This window comes from Ambystoma mexicanum, chromosome 5p (assembly GCF_040938575.1).
Source record: "Ambystoma mexicanum isolate Mex_15411 chromosome 5p, UKY_AmexF1_1, whole genome shotgun sequence".
Classification (NCBI taxonomy): domain Eukaryota; kingdom Metazoa; phylum Chordata; class Amphibia; order Caudata; family Ambystomatidae; genus Ambystoma; species Ambystoma mexicanum.
In genome coordinates, this window is record NC_090930.1 from 71,783,437 (window position 1) to 71,806,471 (window position 23,035).

The 23,035-nt window shown below is 46.4% G+C and overlaps 1 protein-coding gene across 6 annotated transcripts in view; it reads left to right on the forward strand.

Moving 5' to 3' along the window:
• P2RY4 (pyrimidinergic receptor P2Y4) overlaps positions 1-23,035 on the forward strand; it is a 262,657-nt gene that overhangs the window by 180,118 nt on the left and 59,504 nt on the right. Inside the window, exon 1 of one of the 6 annotated variants that reach the window (XM_069612477.1) lies at positions 4,785-5,189. The exons of the other annotated variants lie outside the window; for them this stretch is intronic. The gene's annotated coding sequence lies outside the window, so the exon portion shown is untranslated. Of the gene's footprint in view, positions 1-4,784; positions 5,190-23,035 lie in introns of those variants that run through there. 6 annotated transcript variants of the gene reach the window in all.

The window sequence follows — 23,035 nt, forward strand, 5'->3', positions numbered from 1 at the left end:
CATTGGGGTGAACACCAACCCATTGACATCCGATTGAGTAACTCTGAGAGTGGTCCGGCACGCAGCTCAAACAACGGTACGTACTACAGTAAGGAAGCAAGACTAGAATCGGGCATGTCAAGGTTTTCAGGACCTCATTCGATAGCACCTGGCTGTCTCCGAGGATATTATGAAATTGATAGTCTCTCTAGTGCCCCGTTGCTCCTCTCTATCCAGGATTCTAGTTCTGACACACACTGACGCGACCAGACTTCCCTGGTCCTGAGGGTCGGCGGTCCCAGGATTCAGATTCTGGAGTTCGGCCCTCTGGAACATTTCAGACACAGCCTGAGGAAGTGAGCCTTCTTACCTACCTGGTCTGCTTGAGCACATCTCGGGACCCCCACACACCCTATGCACTGGATTTACTTGGCGGCTAGTTGTGATAATCTGCCTTCATGCTTACTGGTGACACTTAAAGCAACTAGTGGTTAAGATTCAGTCTAAACCTTCCAGCCATTACCTCTTTGTTTTTGCTTTGTCACCCCGAGTGGGAGGGGTATGCCCAGGCGTGGGGCCTGTGCTTGCTGGCAATAACACAGAAGGAGGTAAAAGGGAAGAAAAGCCGTAATAGACCACCCTCAAAAAGGTCAACAACCTTTAGTACTATACATTAGGGTCCAACAGGCATCTTGTTTATGTTGCACATCGGTAACCTTGGGTCAACAAAGTGATTGAAGAAAAGAGATCTGCCCTTTTATCATTAAATCAGCAGGCAGTTTCTGGAAAAATATATAAATTTTATTGATAAGCACAAAGGTCAATCATAAAAATATATACAGGGACAGTACATACACTGAAGAACAAAGCAGTACATCTGTAAAGATTGTACTGGCATTAAGTAATTCAAAGAAGGGGAACAATATCATTTGCTTATATTCAAATTGACCTCCCATGTTCTTCAGTTTTAACAGCAATAAAACAAGAAAGAGACATCAGTGCAACGCCATAGAAAACACAGTCAGTCTCAGGGTGTGTAGGGCAGGGCAAGGTAACTGTCCTCCAGGTTTGAGGTATTCAGCACATAAAGTGTCTTCGTGCAAGTGCAAATACGCAATGGTTTTAGCAAAGTTTAACACGATTTTCTCAAACAATATAACATTCTCTCATTCAACATATTTCGTACACACCCTTCTCAACATACATTCATCCAACATGTTTCTTTCCGTCAACCACACAACCAAAAAAAAGGGGGGTATAAAAAATGAAGGGAAATTCGTCAGGGAACTGTCGCGTCTATGGCTAAAATTGTGTGCACTGTATAATGCTCAAGGCGCTGTAATAGATAAAACACAAGAACCCACACGTCAATTGGGTCTCTCACAACTCAGTCCTATCTATATCTAAATAGAAATAAAAATAATGGCGCAATACCAATAAGCCACTACAATTGTCCTATATAGTATACATCCACAGCAAAAAACTTTGTTGAATCCACTTGTTACCTACGGGGAAAAAAAAGAAAAACAAGAAAGGACAATTAGAACTTGGTCTAAGTGTCTGTCATGATGCCCGCTCCCGGGGAGCCGGTTCAAGCCCTGCGTCCCCGAAAGCGGACATCCAGTCCCCAAGGAAGGACCCAGCAACCCTATATAGGGGCCCTTTGGACAGTGTCCTGGTGCCTATGGCGCCAGGCTCATAAAAGACATCAGTCCTGGCGCCATAGGCGCCAGGCTCATTATGGAAGTGCTTGGGTGCACTTACCTGATGCAGACCATGCTGCAGAACCCCGGCCTCCTTGAGGCCTGAAAGGAACTACTTTACCTGTGGGACTAATTTACCATCCGGGCGTGGTCGGGGAAGGATACATACCTGATTGGAGGAAGGATAGATACCTGGAACTTCTTCCAAGGCTATTTAAACCCCACCCGAACAGCCACACGTGCTTCGCGTTGTTCTGCATCTAGCAGCTGGACGCTCACCGTGTCTGCTCCTGCATCCTGACTTCTGCCACGCCTGCCAGCATCCTGGATCACCTGCAAAGGAAGAGAAGAAGAGAACAGAAGAAGGAAAAGTCCTTACCTGCTAAATCCACATCCCGGAGACATCTCGCCGACAATCCTGAAAAGGAAGACTTTTATTTAAAAGCTCATCGCGTCGATCGCTGCAGCGCCGCATTCCACTCACCTTTACAGGGCGCATCCATGTTCAGCAGCGATCATCCGGATTCGCAGGCACGCCCCAGCGCCTAGGGAGAAAAAGACCAGAACAAAAGGTGAGAGAGAGAAGGAATAAGGAAAGCTAAATCTCCATGTTAAGACTTACCTGTTGATTCATTCCCTCTTCATTTCAGGTCCGTGCCGCATCCTGGCATTTCCGGACCCCGGCCCCTAAGGGGAAAAAGAGACATCAGCGTTAATAAGCGAATGAAAAGACATTACCAAAAACCGCTCATTAAAGACTTACCTGATTTCTACAAGGATTTCACCTCTCATCTCGGGTCGGTGCCTGTTCCCCGGCATTCCGTACCCCGGCCCCTATGGGGAAAAAGACACTCGCATTAGTACATTAAAGCATGGACACAAGGGGAATCTCTTATCAAAAAACTTAGCTGGAAGCCAAGCAAGTTTGGTTCTCACCAATCCGAAAATCCAGTGAAGTAACTGGATACCAACGCGCCCCTGCATCAGAAGCAGGATGGAGAGCTCGTCCTTCCAGACCCTAAGAAGGATACTTCTGCGAGCCAGACAAGCCAGATTTGGGGGCCCGGTCCAGTCCGTCTTCCGAACCCTGCGCATCACCTTAGAAGAGGTCACAGCAGCGCGAACCAGGCCAGCGCCTCCGTGGGAGTCAGGTGAGCGTTACAGTGTCCTGCCAAATTTAGCCAGTATATAATTTACCAGTTACGAGTTTCTTAAATTGACTCGTTATGGCTGAAAATAGTGTCAGTTAAATCAACACTTCAAGCATGCATGGGGACAGCACGGGGGTCCGAACATAAGCTAATCCCCATCACATACAGCTACATCAAATGGTGACTGTTAGGGTCAAAACTCTGTTTCTGCTCACTCAATGGCATAGCACAGATATGTAGTAATACATTGTACTTAGAAAAATTCATTTTATAATGCAGATGCTTACCATCAATCGGATGGTCCGGGAAGCCCAGCAAACTAATCCCCAACAGGGGTGACTGTGCTTGCTGGGCCTAGAGACCCAAGCTACTCCTCACTGATGAGGCCCAACAAGGCTGAAACATGTCTGAGGATGCTTGTGGTCTCGTGCAGAGGGAATGTGACCTAGAAGATCGAGCTGGACTGCCCCTTTTGGGGTGGGACCAAGCCTGATTTGCATATGGTTTTTCCCCTTCTGTAATGGCTTGGCAGGCGAAGAACGATTGTCTGGAGGGTTGCCCAGAGCAACGCCAGTGGTTAAGATTCAGTCTAAACCTTCCAGCCATCACCTCTTTGTTTTTGCTTTGACACTTAAAGCACGCCTCAGTCATCCTGCTACATTATTTACGCAGGGCCGATACGTAACTGGACCAACACACATTTTCAAACTCTCGCCACCCGATGCCTCACCCTGACACACTTCCCATCACAATCTCAGCCCACCCGCTCCTTAGTAATCACTTATTTTCTTTCCCAGATCAGGCAACAAATTCCTGCCAACCTTTAGAGGAGCCTAGGCACCATGTGACCAACACGGTGGTGATTTGGCGAAGTATGAAATCTCTATAACATAAATCATGGGGGCAAGTCAGTTAATGTAGCTTTATAGACCGAGGGAGGGGTCATTATAATGGGATAATAACCTGCCATCAGGTTATGCCCTGAAGCGAAGCAGTTGGGCAAGGGTTATCACCCCAAGCGACAATGACGCGTTCCGAGGTCTAACCGGTTATCAGTACATGGTGGTAGGGTAGTAATACATGGTGGTAGTAGCAAAACACGTTTTGGAGGTTTCGTACTGAAGTAAAAAAGGTTAGTTTAATAATATTAATAATTGGTTGGCTATAAAATGCTTAATACCAAAGAGGTTTCCAGAACCTGTGTTGCTTTGCGTCGTCCAAGACGAGCGTGTTGCCACTAAGCTACACTACCCATACCAATAGTAAGGAAGTAAATCAACAAACTGAATGAGTAAATTAAATGTGCTTTTATTTCGTAGTTGTAAATGACAAGCTTGCCTGTCAAGCATGTCAATTTCAAACTTGATTAAACTGGAGCGCGTTTAATTTAACATAAGGCCTCGGCGGTCGTGCAAAAGTAAACAAATTCTCTATAAGAAAGTGAAAGCATTTTCCAATGTTTTAGCTCGCTTTGGTGTGCTTAAGAGGATGTGGTTCTCTTACAGAGGAAGCATCTTGCTGAAATAATAATTGCATTATTGTTTCCCTGCCAACTTTTGAAGTCAGAATGCAGTCAATATCAGTAGTTATTGACTGCACTCTGAGCATTCTGATTGGCTGAGAGTGGAGGTGATAACGATTTCGATGTACAAATGGGGGGATATGCATTTCAGCATCGGAAGACCACCGACTGCGATCACAATGCACGCGCGGCTACAAGCTCCCACATTCCACAGACCAAGGAAGAGGCGAGTATTGTATATCACGGTGCGAGCTCATTCTATTTTTGAATGGCGAAAGATTGCACTAACTTTGAGACAAAAACACTTAGCGCGGGACCTCTATTACGTAACTCATTAAAAACTAAAAGCACAAATTACTCACTTTTTGGTCTGGTTTCAATGTGGTAACGCCCGCCCCAGAACCTGAGCCCTGCCTTCTCTGTTAGCAACGCAGCCAAATGGGTGCAACATAGATCTTTCAACCGTTTGTGGATTTCTTTTCATTTTATTGGAAAGAGCAAAGTTTGGATCCGAATGGACCGGCCAGTAGAGGAAGTGTCAGGTGACATTTTCGGAAGCACACACACACGCACACACCCAAGCACCCACGCGGGAGTTGCCCAAGACGTGTTTGCTCAAGAGGAACCTTTCGACTGGGAGAGGTTCCCCAGCGGAGACGTTCTCAAGGTTCACTCCAGCCTAAGGGCATGCCGTCTGCGCCTGAAGGTCCGGTGCCACCCAGCGGCTGAGGGCCGTGCCATGGGCACCTGTGCGTGGCATGGAGCGCCTGCCCCAACGGAGATCCACGCGTCTTGCCTTGCAACGAGAGAACAAGGACGAGGGCTGGCTTTGAGGTAAGTCTGAATGGGGGTACGGGGGTTGAGGGATCCGATTCCCCCACCCAATGTGGTTTTACAGCAGCTTGTATGCATTTAAAGCACTTTTTGGCTACGTCATATGTACATATAGCGTTTTTTTTTAAAACCCGTATTTTTGTTTCTATATAGTGCTTCATTCTGGATCTGTCTCCTTTCTAAGCACTTTAATAAAAAGGGTTATCATTAACCAATGTATTGGTACTCAATTCATCGACCTTAGAAAGACAAAGGGTTCGCTCAGCTGTATCAGGATTTGAACCTGTGATCCCAGGCTTTGCACGCATGACAGAGGGAAGCGCTTAACTCAATGAGCTATTTTACCAGAATCCCATGTGTGAACAGGTCTAAGAGGTGCACATCAACGTCCATTAGGCGCCTCTCTAGGAAGGGATGTGTCGAGGGGCTGGGCGATGGAAGCCTTGGGCTGGACCAGCAGCTGCTGGGTGCCTGCTGGGTGTCTTCTGGGTGTCTGCTGGATGCCTGCTGGGTGCCTGCTGTGTGCCTGCTGGGGGCCTGCTGGGGGCCTGCTGTGTGTCTGCTGGGTGTCTGCTGGGTGCCTGCTGGGGGTCTGCTGGGTGTCTGCTCGGTGTCTGCTGGGTGCCTGCTGGGTGTCTGCTGGGTGCCTGCTGGGTGTCTCCTGGGTGTCTGCTGGGTGTCTGCTGGTGTCTGCTCTCTGAGGTTCTCATTTGAGGAATTATGAAGAACGAAACTGGGCGGCTGCTGTAATGGCCGGAAAACATGAGCATCGCTAACACCCCACTCGCTGTTCCCGCCGTATCCTGTATCGCTCACTCTTTTAATAGTACGTATAGTGATATTTGTGTGGGTGTTGAGGGATGTTTTGTACATGTAAGGGGGTGTTGTGGCAGTCCGCTCAGTGCTTATAAAGGGTGATTGGGTAAAGCCCCCTCTTTAGACATGAATGGGGTGTGTAAAGAGCTCCCGTGTACACATGTACATGGAGTGTTTGGGCAGAGCCCGAAGTGTACATGTGCGCGGGGCATGTGTAAAGAGCTCCCGTGTACACATGTGCATGGAGTGTTTGGGCAGAGCCCGAAGTGTACATGTGAATGGGGGTGCGTAAAGAGCTCCCGTGTACACATGTGCATGGAGTGTTTGGGCAGAGCCCGACTTGTACATGTGCGGGGGGCGTGTGTAAAGAGCTCCCGTGTACACATGTGCATGGAGTGTTTGGGCAGAGCCCGACGTGTACATGTGAATGGGGGTGCGTAAAGAGCTCCCGTGTACACATGTGCATGGAGTGTTTGGGCAGAGCCCGACGTGTACATGTGAATGGGGGTGTGTAAAGAGCTCCCGTGTACACATGTGCATGGAGTGTTTGGGCAGAGCCCGACTTGTACATGTGCGCGGGGCGTGTGTAAAGAGCTCCCGTGTACACATGTACATGGAGTGTTTGGGCATAGCCCGAAGTGTACATGTGAGCGGGGCGTGTGTAAAGAGCTCCCGTGTACACATGTGCATGGAGTGTTTGGGCAGAGCCCGACGTGTACATGTGCGCGGGGCGTGTGTAAAGAGCTCCGTGTACACATGTGCATGGAGTGTTTGGGCAGAGCCCGAAGTGTACATGTGAGCGGGGCGTGTGTAAAGAGCTCCCGTGTACACATGTGCATGGAGTGTTTGGGCAGAGCCCGACGTGTACATGTGAGCGGGGCGTGTGTAAAGAGCTCCCGTGTACACATGTGCATGGAGTGTTTGGGCAGAGCCCGACGTGTACATGTGCGCGGGGCGTGTGTAAAGAGCTCCCGTGTACACATGTGCATGGAGTGTTTGGGCAGAGCCCGACGTGTACATGTACGCGGGGCGTGTGTAAAGAGCTCCCGTGTACACATGTGCATGGAGTGTTTGGGCAGAGCCCGACGTGTACATGTGCGCGGGGCGTGTGTAAAGAGCTCCCGTGTACACATGTGCATGGAGTGTTTGGGCTGAGCCCGACGTGTACATGTGCGCGGGGCGTGTGTAAAGAGCTCCCGTGTACACATGTGCATGGAGTGTTTGGGCAGAGCCCGAAGTGTACATGTGAGCGGGGCTGTGTAAAGAGCTCCCGTGTACACATGTGCATGGAGTGTTTGGGCAGAGCCCGACGTGTACATGTGAATGGGGGTGCGTAAAGAGCTCCCGTGTTCACATGTGCATGGAGTGTTTGGGCAGAGCCCGACGTGTACATATGAATGGGGGTGCGTAAAGAGCTCCCGTGTACACATGTGCATGGAGTGTTTGGGCAGAGCCCGACGTGTACATGTGAATGGGGGTGCGTAAAGAGCTCCCGTTTACACATGTGCATGGAGTGTTTGGGTAGATCCCGATGGGGCATGGGGTGTTTGCAAAGAGCTCCTGTGGGCATATCAATGGAGTGTTTGGGTAGATCCCGATGGGGCATGGGGTGTTTGCAAAGAGCTCCTGTGGGCATGTCAATGGGATATTTGGGCAAAAGTCACTGTGTACATGTGAATGGGGTGTTTGGACAGAGCCCCACTTGTATATGTAAAAGGGGGGTTAAGACGGCCTAGAAAGTCCCCAAATTGATACAGAGGTACTGGAGCCAGAGCAAACCGGACTCGACACATCTTTGACACTCTCAACATGCTTATCAAAACGAACCGGGTATGTGCTCAATATGTAATCTCTCAATACAAAACCTACGGGGACTAGGCATTGGTTGAGGAGGTTAGCGACATATAGATTCTAAGTGTAAGCTACTTCATTGGGTTATGACCGCCTGATGGCTCCTTCTGAGACCACCTCCAAATTGATAACAGTAAAAAGACATAGGGGGGTCATTAGGAGTGAGGTGGGAAGGGGTTAACGGGGCCGGTAAAGGTGCCAGAGCCGTCAACCCTTTACCGTCTCATTACGAATCTGCTCGCGGGAACCCGCTAAGGACGCCTGGTTTTACCAGGCGCCCTTAGTGGGTCCCACTGTGAAAACTAGGAAATAATATGAGGCAGGGTAACCAAAAAGGAAACACACCAAACACAGATTACAAAGGAACATACAGAGTACTTTATTTTATACTGAATCCAGTTACAAAAGAACAGAACAAAATTCAGATAGCTATCGACCCTCAGTACAACACAGCGAACTCCGGCGTGGTTCGGTGTGCTCAGTGAGTGCAAAAATTCATTGAAACAGTCAGGCTTTTATACATTTCAAGCCTGCTGTTCAGCCCTCCTTTGGGTTAACCATTCCATAAATAAGTTACTGCTCTAGGGTCCCTTGCCAGGTCAAATCTAGTTCATCTTAGGTTTATACATTAACAAGAAGAAATGGTAATAATGTATGCTCTAAGCCTAACATTACAATGCGGGACTTAATTTATACAATATAGTTAAGCAGGTATTCTCATTCAATTATAGATCAGTTTCGGTGATACAGGTAATCCATTGCACACAGGTCAGCAGAAGGACGAGGTCTCAGCTCATGACCCTAACAAGTGGCCTGCAGGCAAGTTATACATTAGCTGTACAGAGGTCATGACAATCGAGTTCTGTTCTGAATAACATAGGCTACCATTTTAGCTCACATGGTGCTTTATAGAGCAAGAAAACCTAAAATGGCGGCTTGACCCAAAATGACAGTTTACATGGTTTCTAAGGTCAGGACCTTGCAATGCGAGTTTATTCACTTGTAGTTTATAAGCAGCTTGTTAGCAGCTTGGCGTAGGCCAATATACATATATTCATAGCAATAGGAGGCACGATATAATTTCTAGTTTGACAAACCCTCCTTTTGGCCTATGCCAAGTGGTAAACTACTTCTGATCTCCCTGCAAATAACTCCATGTGTCATCGTCCATACACCCTGAATAGCTGTCAGAAATATCTATCGCCATTAGATCTTTTACTAAGATCTCTTTCAGTACATACTCCTTAGAGGTTTTATCCGGGGCATACACTTTATGTCCTATTGTACCTATCGCCTGAGCGCAACATCCCCCTAGCATTGAACATATACTTGGTAGACATTGGATACAACAACAAAGAAATAGCAGAATTCCCAAAATAATCAGCAAGACTGAAAGCACTTTCCAACCCCAAGACCGCAAGAAGTCCCAGAACCAAGCGCTAAGATCCCAATTTCCCTCGGGAACATGCACTTCTGAACTAAGAATGTGCAGATTCTGTATTGCCTTAAAAATAGTTGGGGAGGAATCCGGTACGAAAACACAGCAAGCGGACCCCACTAGTTTACATACTCCACCACGTTCAGCCAGAATGACATCTAATGCCATCCGGTTCTGAAGCACTACCAATCTGATCGCTTTCTGCTCTAAAGTCATATTATAGAGTATATCTGTGGTCCGGTTGATGGTTCTCTCCAGTACTCTCGCTAGTTTCCTGATATCCTCGGAATTCGCTATCTGCCCAAAGAATGGAAGCAATGATTTCGCTACATCTCCTAAAACCTGTGCTGGAGTGTCGCCATTCTCGTCCCGCCGTGGACGAGCCTTCGAAACCTCTACAGTACTTGCTATAAACACCCCAGGTAACATGATTCCTAGATAACAAGTTCCCTGCCAATCCCTGAGCAACCATGGAAATGCTACATTACCTCAAAGAAAATAGATAGGTTCGCCTACATACAAAGGTCTGTCTTCCCCAGTCAAATTTGCAACGTTGGCACAACCTTTAAAATCTCCCATTGACCGGGTGCCATTCCTCTGGATGCAGAAAGAAACTGAATCAGGGCTATGGTTAACAGTATAAGAAGGAGGCACGGCATCCTTATTGCCTATCGGAGCCATTTTAAAGGAAATCAAAGATTGGAAAGGACGAGACAGTCTATCAGAAGGCCTAATAGAAGCAATATTGAGCTTACTCCTATTTGCGAAAAGCGAGCATTCCAGGGGAGTCAGAACACGTTTCTCAAAACTATTCAAATTAGTGCCATAAAAGTTCCCCGAAATGCTATCGTTCCATCAGCCAAAGAACAGTGCTCTAAGCGAAGCATAACAAGCAGTTGTCAAAGGTAAAGGGTGAATATACCAACCTAGCCCCTTATCCCCATGTTGCGGTAAATGCGAGCAGATCCAACAATTGGTTCTGTTAAAGATTGCATGGGTAGCATTTATAATTAGAAGTAGAGTGTTATTTTGATAATTCCGTCTATGCAAAAGATCTCTAGGTGACAAGGTATGTAGTTGCACAGAAGGAGTGGGAACAACAGTTATATTTTCAACAGGTAGGAAATCATTCAAAGGGTACATTCTCTCCAAATACCAAAACACACAACCAACAGTTACTAAAAGTCTGTGATTATCACCAGTAGACAACAAAACATTTTCGGGCCCCCATACATATATGTTCATTGTCCCTCCTAGTCACATTTTTGTCCAAAAGTTCAGTACGAACGGTAGCGGATGCGGGCATTGTCGTCTTCAATCGAGAAACACCAATTGTTCGTTTGCTGGCGACTCCGGTCGCGCGTCTTCTTAATGTCTTTTCCCACAACCCTTAGCCAGCAGAACCCTTTATGCAATTGGGCCAAAAAAAGGCAAGCCCTCAAATTCTTTCAATTGTACAGCAAGAGCCGTATTGCAAACCTATCTCCTTGGGCGGAGATTATACTTCACAGTTTCCGGTGCAAAAGAATCAGCAGACAGGATGTCGTCACTTCCCACAGGAGGTGGCGAGTGAACGGAGTTTGGATCAGAAGATGGATGATCCACAAACGATACAGTGGGAGAGCAAGGAGGCAAGATGGCCGTTTTGTCGGGCCTTACAACTTCCGGAACGGCCTCCGATACTCTCTTTCCACCGTCTGCCGTTTCGGGTACGTTGGTTTCAATGTCGGAAAGGGGTTCTGCGTCTTCTGTATCGTATGGCACTGGGTGTGGGATCCATTTGGTGTGGCTGCCGTGGATCCAGTGGCGACGTCCTCCTACCCGCACCGCAGTCTGAGTGACCAGGAGCACCTGGTAGGGGCCCCTCCAACGTGGTGCGAGGCAAGACGCTCTATCGAAGGATTTAACGAGGATCCAATCCCCTGGTCGTAGACTGGGACCGGGGCCCTCGTACCTCACCGGCAATGCCTCTCGCACCTGGTGAAAACAGGTTTTTAGTCAATTGGTTACAATAGTCGGAGAGAAGTACATTTTCTACAGCGTGCAATGCGCAGCTTTTAGGCAAACCCCAAATATTAGCAGGTCTCCCCATTACCACCTCAAAGGGAGAGAGCCCAGTCTGAGTTTGAGGGGTTGTCCGCATTGAAAGTAACACGATCAGTAAGGCGTCCGGCCATTTTAGTTTGGTGCCGGCACACGTCTTAGCGAGCTTGTTTTTTATGATACCATTGTGTCTTTCCACTAATCCGGCGCTCTGAGCATGTCTGGCTGAATGGAATCGTTTGTCAATTTGCAATGCCGTACATATCTGTAGAATTACAGCAGCGATAAAATGCGGACCATTATCCGACCAGATAACTCTCGGCAAACCGAAACATGGGAAGAATTCCTTTAACATGGTCTTTGCAGTGGTCATGGCTGTAGCGTCTTTAACAGGGAAAGCCTCGACCCACTTACTAAAGGCGCAAATGACCACAAGGACATATTTTAGATTGTTACATCGCTCCATTTCAATAAAGTCAAAGTGAATCACTTCAAACGGGACAGAAGGAGGCCCAAAGCTACCTCTTGGAGTTGCTGTCCCCTTTCCCACATTGTGTTGTAGGCAAATCATGCAATTTTGGACATAATGCTGGGCAATTTTTGAAATCTTATCATTTACCCAGACTTTCTCTAACATTCTCGTGATCTGTTGAGCGCACACATGTGTGGGACCGTGTGCCATGGTAACTATCATTACTATATAGGCATTAGGACGCAACCATTTCCCTTCAACCATGTCCACCCAACACCCATCATCATCGAGTTTCCCCAAGCCCTCAGCCCACCTCTTGGATTCTTCTAATGTGGCATTGGCTTGGATATCCCCTACAGACCCAACACCCTCATCCATTGCATAGGCATCTACAGTCTCCCTTGAAACATACATCTCCGTGAAGAGATCAGAGGCAGTTTGTCTAGCTATTTGATCAGCGAAAGCATTCCCTTTCCCTACATCATCTATAATCTTGCGATGTGCTGCGCACTTAATGATTGCTAACTGACTAGGGAGCGCAAGCGCTGAAAGCAATTGTACTATCAGGGAGCCATGCTGGATCTTGGTGCCATGCGAAGTTAAAAACCCTCTCTCTGACCAAAGTCTCCCAAAGTTGTGAGCCACCCCAAAGGCATACTGGCTATCAGTATATATGTTTACTGTTAGCCCTTCGGAAAGCTCACAAGCTCGAGTCAATGCTATAATCTCTGCGGCCTGCGCAGAGTTATCCGTAATTCTCTTGGTCTCCACAACCGTACTCAATGTAGTGACTGCATAAGCAGCTGTGGATGTACCATCCAGTAGTTTGAAGCAGGAGCCATCACAAAACAGCTCCCCTTGTGGGTTATCCAAAGGAGTGTCCCTCAAATCAACTCTGCCTTTTGTATCTTGTTCAGTAGTATACAGGCAGTCATGTGACTCTTCGTCACCGCAAACAGTATTTTGCGGGAAAGGTAGGAGTTCAGCCGGATTAAGAACGCAGCACCTCCTAATTTGAATGTGGGGAGCAAACAAGATTAATTCATATCTTGTCAGTCGTGCGGAAGTGAGGTGTTGCGTTTGGGTTTTGTTCAATAGAATATCTACAGAGTGAGGCACCATCAGGGTTAAATCATGGCCTAGGACCATTCCCTCACTCTGTTTTACAGACGCAGCAGCGACAGCGCGCAAACATCTTGGCAAAGCGCATGCAACAGGATCAAGGGCGGAAGAGTAGTAACCGCATGGCCTATTCTTCCCTCCATGTTCCTGCATTAATACAGCCAAAGCACATCCATCACATTCATGCACAAACAACACAAAGGCCTTCTCATAGTTCGGTGTGCCCAAAACTGGCGCCGAACATAATGCAGTCTTGAGCAACTCAAATGAATGTTGATGCTCCGTATTCCATGGCAATGGCGAAGAAATACCCTTCTTTGTCAAGGCCAACATCGGTTTTATCACTAGTGAGAAGTTTGGGATCCATAACCTACAGTAAGAAGCCATACCTATCAAGGCTCTAACTTCCTTTTGTGTATTTGGGACAGACATGCCAGAAATGTGTTTTATTCTTTCAGGTGTCAATCTTCTTCCCTCCTTTGACAGGAGATAGCCTAAATAGGCGACCTCCTGGTAACAATATTGAAACTTTTTGAGCGAAGCTTTGTGACCATGCTTAGCTAGATGGATGAGCAACAATACAGTGCCCTCTTTACAAGAGCTCTCAGAGTCAGCGGCTAAAAGCAAATCATCAACATATTGAAGCAACGTACAAGTAGGGGGCAATCCAAGGGTATCAACCTGCTCTTTCAAAGCCCTATTATAAATACTAGGACTCTCAGTATAACCTTGAGGTGCACAAGTAAATGTGAATGAGCGTCCCCTTAAGGTGAACGCGAACAAGTATCTACTATCCTCATGTATAGGAATACTGAAGAAAGCATTCTTTAGGTCCACAACACTGAAGTGAGTAGCTGTAGCTGGAATCATGTTTAATATTGTCGTCACATCAGGCACAATTGGAAATTGCGGAGCGACGACTTTATTAATGCACCTAAATCAATTATAAAACGAAATGGAATTGCATTATCACCTTTTTTGTACACGGGTAAAATCGGACTATTGCACAAACTTCCTGCAATCTCCTCAATCACCCCACGATGCACAAAATCGGAAACAATGCTCTTCAAAGCTCGCTCGCCTTCAACTGAGATCTTATACTGTGGAATACGGAGCAGCTTAATTCCATGTTTCAAAACTATTTTAACAGGCTCAATCTGCAAAACACCGACATCATTGTCATCAACTGCCCACAAACACTCTGGTACATTACTGAATTCTGGCGGCAAAGGTCTAGTCAAGAATTGCGAAACAGAACATTGCTGTGGTGAAATCGTCAAATGCACTCCGTCAGAAGAACATTGAATTACCGCATTTAATTCCTTCAACAGATTCAACCCCAGCAAATTCTCTCCACAATTCGAAGTCAAGAGAAATGGACAGTGGTCCGTAAAGGGACCCAAAGAAACAGGTACCGGTGAAGAAACCGGACAAACAACTGGTGTGCGAGAAAACCCTACAGAAACATTGGTTTGCCCTGACAGTGGAATGTTTGGAACCCGCGAATGATCAATGGAGCACTTCTGTGCTCCAGTATCTATCAAAAATTGATGTTTCCTATTTCCCACTACCATTTCAACGTAGGGACCTTTCTGATTAACGGGAATAGGTGTAGGTTCCAAACCCTGCTTCGGGCAATCCTAACGAAACAAAATATCATCAAAAGGAAGCTCTTCAGATAGATATGCAGCAGAAGGATGATCAAATATGTTTCTAGTATCCACACTCGAAGTCTGATTATCCTGTGAAAAAGGTTGTTGGGGATCCTGCGAAAACTGGCCTCTACCAGGGCCCCCTACACCCGGGCGACCTCTGGATCGTCTACCCATATTTCCAAATGTGTTATTCGACCTCTGTCGAAGGACGGGGCATTGTGCACGCCAATGACCCTCCTGGCGACAATAGACACACTGGTTAATATTCACAGGACCCAAGGGCACATTCCCTTGTGGAACATACTGACCTCTAATCTGCGAACTACCCCCTCTGGGGCCTCTAACAATTTGATGTAACAATACTTTAGTCTTCAAATCACCTTTTCACTTCTCTACTCTATCTTTTTCATTATTGACATGGTTCTCGTAGTACTGAGCCATGTGCAGTACTTCTGATTGGTATTTCGCCTGCCAAGCGCTCTCAGAAGACATAATTTGTGACTGGATGTCAGGCAGCAATCCACGTACAAATTTGTCCACAAATAATCTTTTCCCAGACTCTGTGCCTAAGTCTTGTCCACTGAAATCCGAGAATACCTGTTCGAACCGATTAAAGAACTCGGTAGCACCCTCAGATTTTCCTTGGACACAGGCCGTGAGCTTGTCCCAAATAATTCTCTTTTCGGGGATTATAGTTTTCAGTTTTGCAATGATTCTGTCAGGCAAAGTTAGTATCACCTGAGGTGGTCTCTCACCAGCTGGCCTTTCCCCATCAAGCCTAGCTATGTTAGCCCATGTATCTCCCAACCATGGTACATCGTCTATAGTTCTAACTTGTTTCCACAAATCTACAGGCAGGAGTACAGGGAATAGCAAATCAATGTCGCCAAGGGTAAACACTGAGGACTGCAAAACGGACTCTATCTCTTTATAGAACCCTGTCGGATTTTTCCTAATGTCAGGAATAGTTTGTCTAATAGTATTCACTTTCTGTCGTGAAAACGGGACATGAACAAACTGCGATACATAATGTGCTGGAATGTCCACAGCAGGTGTACCTGCTGCAGCATTAGCAGGAATCTCAACCTTTGGGACAAATGTCGGAGGAACCTCTCTCATAGGCAACTGAGAAGTAGGCAACTCCGAACGCTTACTAAGCAACAGAGCTAAGTCGACCGCTAAAGCAGTTGAAGAAGTGTCAAGTGAAAAAGCTCTCTTATAAGTGCTCAATAACTCTGTGGGACAACTAACCTTTCTCTTTAAACATTCATCCTGCAGGTACTCTACCATTACCTGTATCACTTTCCTCTGCATTTCTAGCGTATATTGACTGTATGTGTCATATACTTCAACTGGAGTTATCGATATGGCTGAAATCCATCTAATCGCATCTTTTGTACAAATTCGCGCCTCCTCAGATGTCGATTTACGACACGGAAGAAATCGTTTCTGTACATACATACTTTCTTCTTCGTCATCCTCATTCCGTAACCTTTCCAACTCCTTTATATACTCAAATATCCTCTCAACATGCTCATGTACCTTCTCCACAGTGTCTCTTGAAAACGCTAAAGTATTCAGGTCCCTCAAACCTTGTGGGAGGTCTGCATTATTTAATTTACCCCACATTACACATAAATGAATCCCTAAACCTTCAATGAAAACATTTTTCTCAGGAAAATTATCCATATTAGAAAGTGTGGCAAGAACATTAGCTCGATCATCTCTCTCCATACAATGCTTAGCCCATGCAAACAAATCATGTTTCTTTTCTGTAGGAACAGTATTACGAGTAACAATCCTCGACCCCGCACCCTGATCAACTACAAGCGGTACAGAACTACTTGAGAGTGAGGGTGCAGGCAAATTCAATGGAGGTACTATTACTGGTGCAATGGGAAGAGGCAGAGGAGCAGGTGGAGGAACAACAACCAAAGGAATAGGAACAACAGGTTGAGCAGGAAGAGCAGGAATAACAGCAGGTAGAGGTACAGCAGGAGGAAGAGGAACATACGGAGGTGGTGCAGAGGCACCAGGCCTTCGTTCATTTAACAATTTGTCGATAAACTCATCAGAAACATGAAGATCTTTAGAAGGATAGATTTTCTGAATACCGAGTGAGAAAGCCCTGTCCATATTCCTAACCGACTCAGACTGTTTGTCCTGATCATATAACAACGCCTTTTCAGCATTTGTTTTATGACGGCGCACATGTTTTTCCCTACTTTTAAGCTGCTGCAACGCTTCTCTTTTCCAATTTTGCAAAACATCAAATGCTGCAGGTCTGGCCTTCTTTTTTAACAAGACTGACTCTAAATATTCAATACGAGGGATCTCAAAACTACCTTTGACTGGCCACTGAAGTTCGGAGGCATGTCTGGTTTGTCTGTGCCAAATTTGATTAAATACTACACTTCCAATGCCATGCTTACAGTACATAGTACATGCCGGCGACCCCTCCTGTGGTGCCGGACGGCTAAATTCCAAAGATTGTCTATCGCTGCGGAATAATGCCCTAAAGCAGCTAGACAATTTCCTAGGCATTTCTCAAATACTCGGTGTTACCTGGTCAATAATTGTGTCTGCAGATACAATGCGCCAAATTCAAATTGTCAGGGTTAAATTAAGAGTGGGGTAACGACTTACCTGACCAAACCTAAGGAGGACCGATCGGTTTACAAAGGACTTACCTAACAAATTTTACCTTGTGTATGGTGATTTCGGCAAATCTGCCCGCCTCAAAAAATTGACCCTCGTCAAGATGCCGTCTCAGACCACACGGCTATCGTCCAGGGAACGGATCGTGCAGCGCTGTTGAGGTGTCGCGTCTCATTCAGTCGGGCCCGTTATGTCACACGTCCGATCCCGGTCCGATAGCGTACATCAACCTTCAATAATCCGGCATCAATCTTGAGGGTCCCTATTCCGGGCGCCAACTGTGAAAACAAGGAAATAATATGAGGCAGGGTAACCAAAAAGGTAACACACCAAACACAGGTTACAAAGGAACATACAAAGTACTTTATTTTATACTGAATCCAGTTACAAAAGAACAGAACAAAATTCAGATAGCTATCGACCCTCAGTACAACACAGCGAACTCCGGCGTGGTTCGGTGTGCTCAGTGAGTGCAAAAATTCATTGAAACAGTCAGGCTTTTATACATTTCAAGCCTGCTGTTCAGCCCTCCTTTGAGTTAACCATTCCATAAATAAGTTACTGCTCTAGAGTCCCTTGCCAGGTCAAATCTAGTTCATCTTAGGTTTATACATTAACAAGAAGAAATGGTAATAATGTATGCTCTAGGCCTAACATTACAATGCGGGACTTAATTTATACAATATAGTTAAGCAGGTGTTCTCATTCAATTATAGATCAGTTTTGGTGATACAGGTAATCCATTGCACACAGGTCAGCAGAAGGACAAGGTCTCAGCTCATGACCCTAACAAGTGGCCTGCAGGCAAGTTATACATTAGCTGTACAGAGGTCATGACAATCGAGTTCTGTTCTGAATAACATAGGCTACCATTTTAGCTCACATGGTGACTTTATAGAGCAAGAAAACCTAAAATGGCGGCTTGACCCAAAATGACAGTTTACATGGTTTCTAAGGTCAGGACCTTGCAGTGCGAGTTTATTCACATGTAGTTTATAAGCAGCTTGTTAGCAACTTGACGTAGGCCAATATAGATATATTCATAGCAATAGGAGGCACAATATCATTTCTAGTTTGACACCGCAAGCAGACCATGGTCCTAACAACGGGCCCATTATTAACGGGCCCGTTGTTAGCTCCCTCCCCATTCCCATTGAGCCCTATGGGGGCTCAATGGGAATGGGGAGGTTCAGGGTCTGGGTTCCCTGAATGGGGAATTACCGGGCCCTCGAAGGTCGTAATGGACTGGTAAATCCTCATTCAAGGAACGCAGACCCGGTACCCGGTAAGGGGGTAGCCATGCCGCTAATGACCCCCCTAATCTCTACAATAAGCTATTGCTTGCAATAATACTTAATGGGCGGCATGACATCAGGGGTTTTGATTGGTTGGCTGTCTAGCGACCAGCCTTGGACAACTGACAGGTCGTCAAGGTATGAGCCAGACAGGAGTAGGGATGGAGAGGTCCATGGGCTGCTTTTCTTTCAATGTAAGGAATACCACCCCTCATTTCTAGGCCATGAGCTGCGATGATCCCTTTGTATTTAGCCTTGCACTGTGTCTTGTGTCTGGGGATATGCGTGCGGAGCTAGGAGCGAGGAAGGGGTCTTATTTTTGTTTGTTGCTAATGAATAGACCGTTTTGTTGAATGATGGGTCTCATGTGATGGCACCATGTTTGGAATTATTTCACCCTCCATTTGTTGAGATTTTAGCTAATATTAATACAATAATCATGCACACAAGGATTTGGCTTTTGTTGAGGCTGGTCTAGTCGGCGACTCCTTAGATACCCATTTGACTTATGACATTGCGTAATTATGGTGTGCGTTCTAGAAATAGAGTATGTGGCGTCTCACTGGAGTTGGTGGAGCAGGCCAAAAAAACGCCACATCAAGCAGAACCAAAAGGAGACCTGGATACCTGCACCAATTGATTTAAGGTTTCAAATTTTAATGACCTCATCAGACGTAATGCCCTTCCTGATGACACGTGTTTCGGCGAGAAATTGCCTTTATCAAATCAGGGCAGAGTCTAATTGACATTAGCAATAGTAACACAAGAAAAACCAATAACATAACGTATAAGGACAAAAAAGGAATTCTTTGTTCACACGTAACGAGCAATGGTCATTTGGAGATATAATAAGATTATTAACATTCATACAGTCATGTCATAGCATGTCACATAAAAATAAAATTCACAGAGATTGCGTGTTGGTATTAGGGAGGATTGGTAGGGGTTGCGATAGAGTAAGAGAAAGGAGGAATCGTCAGCTCACTGCATTTTCTTATCATATACAAAATAGCATTGATTCAATTAATTGACACATTATTGAGTCTGAGAGTCCTTACCATATTTCATTGAGTGTCGCAACAAATTCTTATCATTGAAATATCATGGTTCAAATCCCTTGATTGCTGGAAACAATTTAACGAGGAAGTTATTGCTAAGTATTGCTATATAAATAAGGTCATCTAAAGTGTAATCACATGATCCGTCCCTCTGTATTGTACCTGGTACCCCCACACTTCACCGTATGCTCCTATTACGAGCCACTCTCCTTGAAAAGCTTTCGGCAACCTATGCGCAGCGTTTTCTATTAGCCTCCATGCATTACACGGCATGCGATCTGGTAACCCGTCCGCTTTATGATTCAGGCACGGCGCTCAGCAAGTGTTTTTCAAGTCCTTACACGGCGAATCTTGTGGTGTGGGACCCACGTGTGCACCGGTGTCACTGCAAGGATTTCTGAAGAGTCTGCCTATTTTCTCATTGCTCGTGGAGACTTCAGTAAATTAGAGAAGCGTTGTTGTCATCCAGGAAAAGCCTTGCTCTTAAAGAAAAAAACATGTGCAGAAATGTTAAGGGCACCTGACAGGTGCCGTATTTTCAAACTTGCCGCTGGCATTGATTGGCATAAACAATCATACTCTTCCGAATGTCCTCCTACATTAAATGATGTACCAACTTTGAAACCTGTTAGACAGGGGCAGAGCCAGCCTGGCATTTTTTTGACGGGGCTGGATGGCAGAGTTGAAAGCTAGTAGTAGGTGAGGCCAGTAAACGGATTGCTCTTTTGACCGCCTCACCCCATTCCTTTGAGCCCAGGAGGCTGACTAGCTATGTCATCTTCCTTTGGCCCATTAGAGAGGCCAGTAAACGGATTGCTCTTTTGACCGCCTCACCCCATTCCTTTGAGCCCAGGAGGATGACTAGCTATGTCATCTTCCTTTGGCCCATTAGAGAGGCCAGTAAACGGATTGCTCTTTTGACCGCCTCACCCCATTCTTTTGAGCCCAGGAGGCTGACTAGCTATGTCATCTTCCTTTGGCCCATTAGAGAGGCCAGTAAACGGATTGCTCTTTTGACCGCCTCACCCCATTCCTTTGAGCCCAGGAGGCTGACTAGCTATGTCATCTTCCTTTGGCCCATTAGAGAGGCCAGTAAACGGATTGCTCTTTTGACCGCCTCACCCCATTCCTTTGAGCCCAGGAGGCTGACTAGCTATGTCATCTTCCTTTGGCCCATTAGAGAGGCCAGTAAACGGATTGCTCTTTTGACCGCCTCACCCCATTCCTTTCAGCCCAGGAGGCTGACTAGCTATGTCATCTTCCTTTGGCCCATTAGAGAGGCCAGTAAACGGATTGCTCTTTTGACCGCCTCACCCCATTCCTTTGAGCCCAGGAGGCTGACTAGCTATGTCATCTTCCTTTGGCCCATTAGAGAGGCCAGTAAACGGATTGCTCTTTTGACCGCCTCACCCCATTCCTTTGAGCCCAGGAGGCTGACTAGCTATGTCATCTTCCTTTGGCCCATTAGAGAGGCCAGTAAACGGATTGCTCTTTTGACCGCCGCACCCCATTCCTTTGACCCCAGGAGGCTGACTAGCTATGTCATCTTCCTTTGGCCCATTAGAGAGGCCAGTAAACGGATTGCTCTTTTGACCGCCTCACCCCATTCCTTTGAGCCCAGGAGGATGACTAGCTATGTCATCTTCCTTTGGCCCATTAGATACATCTTTCACCCCAATTCAGAGGCTATGTAGATTCACTAGGATGCTAATCACTGGAGGCGTGGGCCTTATAAAGCTGAGCCCAGCAGTTAAGCCTTTAGCTTCATCAAAGGGCAGTGGTCTTCAAAGGTTTTCATGCCATGACCCCCTTGAAGAAACATTTTTGCAGGTGCCCCTCCCCCCCCACATGTCCCTGGTCATGGGGTTAGCTGGCACGTGGAAAGGGAGTCGCGTGGTATGTTGCCAAGATGCCACAATCACACACTGTAACGCATACCACTAAACCTTTATGTGGAGGACAAGCTTGGATACTTTAAGGGGTGTCCTGTTGAGGTCAAGATGACATTTGGTTTGCTAGGAGGGTGAAATTGCATACCAAGAAGAACAATACCACGAGAATTGAACAGTAGGCTTCTGTGGCAGGAGGATTGAAGAGGCGTTGAAGCAGCTCATCGAACCAATTGTCTCTGATTGTTTCATTGCAGGTGGATGGGAGGGGCCGGGAGGATCTGGGAGGGGGCTCATGTTTCCAATGTAAAAGAGCCAAAGACTGATCGCTGAGGATGGAATTCACACAGCATGTAACAGGCTTGCCCAGAACATGTGTTTTATTCGTTATGGATTCTTAATTTGCACTGCCTTCTTTTCTCCATGATCACTCGCCTTCACCAGCTCTCTCTCAATTCTTTACACTCCCCTTGATCTTTCTATCCCTTCCGTGTTCTGTCACCCTTCCCTTTCTCCCACCTCCCGATGTCCTGTCTGTACCCTTACACACTCTTTTGTGTTCTCATATTCCTTCTTGTATTCTGGATCACTTTTCTCCTTCATTTCCTTACTATTTAGTATCCTCTGCCTTGCCACTCCTTCCTGTTCCTTCTCTCTCACTCCTTCTCTCGCCATGTTTAGTTTCTTCCCTATACACCTACGGTTCTCTCTGCTGTCCCTCTGACGCAGTCTCTTGGTTCTCCCTTCTGTTCATTCTGTCTCTTCACTCACTCTTTCTTTTGTTCAGTGCTTGGATAGTGCTCCCTCACATCCTCTGTCTTGCCCTTTCTCGTGTTATTTCTCTTTCACTCTCTTTTGTTCTCTCCTTTCCCTCCCTCCGAATCGATCCCTTCTCTTCCTTTTTGGTCTGCTCTATTTTCACTTTCTGTTTTGTATGTTGTCTCTCTTACTCCCCTTGTCCAGAGCACTGAAGTTGTCCCATGCCATCCTTAAGTAGGTGACCCAGTCCTGCTAATATCTTCCCAGCAAGACTACAAGTCCCAGTAGGCAAAGAATAAATCCTGGACTGGATTACCAAGTTATATACCACATGGGCACACTGCATAGCTCTGCATCTCTCTGCACGTGTCTGCATGTGTCTGTCTCTCTTGCTCTTTCTCTCTGTCTCCCTCTATCAGTCTTTCTCTGTACCTCTTCCTCTCTCTCCCCCTTTTCCTTCCCCTCTACCTCCCCCTCTGCCTCCCCTCCACTCATTCAGTCTCTTGCTTCTCTCACACTCAGGGGTGGATCCAGGTTTTTAAAAGGGTCCTGCGACGTTTCAACATTGGAGCTCAGCGACCGGGGTGGGCGGGAGAAACCAGGGGATAAGATGAAGGGGGCAGAGAGTTGAAAAACGAAACGGTGCATTATATTGTGGTGGACTGCACCATCCTTCTGTAGGATACAGTTTGAAAGTATTCATCTGGCTGTAGTGCCTTGATTTCAACATGTTGGGAACAAGCTCAAGTCTCTGTCACCTTTCTAGGGTAAAGGTGAGAAAGTCGAGTGG